Below are 1,063 nucleotides of genomic sequence, written 5' to 3' on the forward strand. Positions count from 1 at the left end.
TGCTATTCCAGTAGTTGTGAGAGAAACTCCAAACCAGGGGGAAACAGGGCCTGTTCTCTCGACTCATCAATTTTTGTCTTCCTTCATTCCAAGCCATTTTCTCAGATACATCCATATTTCCCACACTATTTTGTTTAATGTTCTTTGCTTTTATGAAATGTTAGAGTCATCATTTAATTGCCACACAACTGTACTTATGAAGTGAAGTGAAACACAATATTTTTTGGATATTCTTGCAGAAGAGTTTTGCTTTCTGACCTGGAATTGAACAGGGGCTACCCGAGGGGGACAATGCTGCTCCCTTTTCTTGGCTCATCCAAAAAACATAAGTTCTTGGTGCCCTTTGTTTCCCTGTTCTTCAAAGGCAAATCAGCTGGTGTAGCAGCTACTGAGAAAGCCTTAGAAAAGGGCCCCAAAATTGACAGCAGCTGGTTTCTATAGTGTAGTGGTTATCACATTTGCCTAACTTGCAAAAGATCCCTGGTTTAAAACCAGGCCGAAACGTTGATACTTTCCTTCCTTTGGTCTTTTATCTCTCCAAGTCCTTTCTTAACTACATCCATAGCTTCTATGCTTTCTTCATTATTTTTTTCCTTTCATGGAGCTTTAAATTCAAAAAGAGAGGCTTAGCCGGCATTTTGAGGGAAGGAACAGACCATCATTTGGGAGACTGCCAGCTACGTAACAAATCTGAGCGTAGAAGAATCCCAACCCATTGTCCAGCATATTTAGCTCCCAGACAGCAGTTTTTCCCTTGCCTTTTTTTTTTTTGAGCTAACCTTGAGTCCAGGGCGCACACACTCTCTCCGCCCCACACATCAAATCTGGTCCTGCTGCAAAGTGACCCCTAAGAACCAGCAATCTGCACGAGAGCATGACTGGGGGGAAAAGGTTTCCCATGAAGCTTATAAGCCACTGGATGCGTTGGAAAGAGGCAGGCTCTGAGCCTAACAGTCAGCAAAGAAGGCCTGTTTGGGGATGTGGCTCAGTGGTACAGTGCCTGCTTTGCATGTATAAGGCCCTGGGTTCACTCCCCACATTTGCCTTTCACCCCTGCTGCTTT

This window comes from Mauremys mutica, unplaced genomic scaffold (assembly GCF_020497125.1).
Source record: "Mauremys mutica isolate MM-2020 ecotype Southern unplaced genomic scaffold, ASM2049712v1 Super-Scaffold_100210, whole genome shotgun sequence".
Taxonomy (NCBI): Eukaryota; Metazoa; Chordata; order Testudines; family Geoemydidae; genus Mauremys; species Mauremys mutica.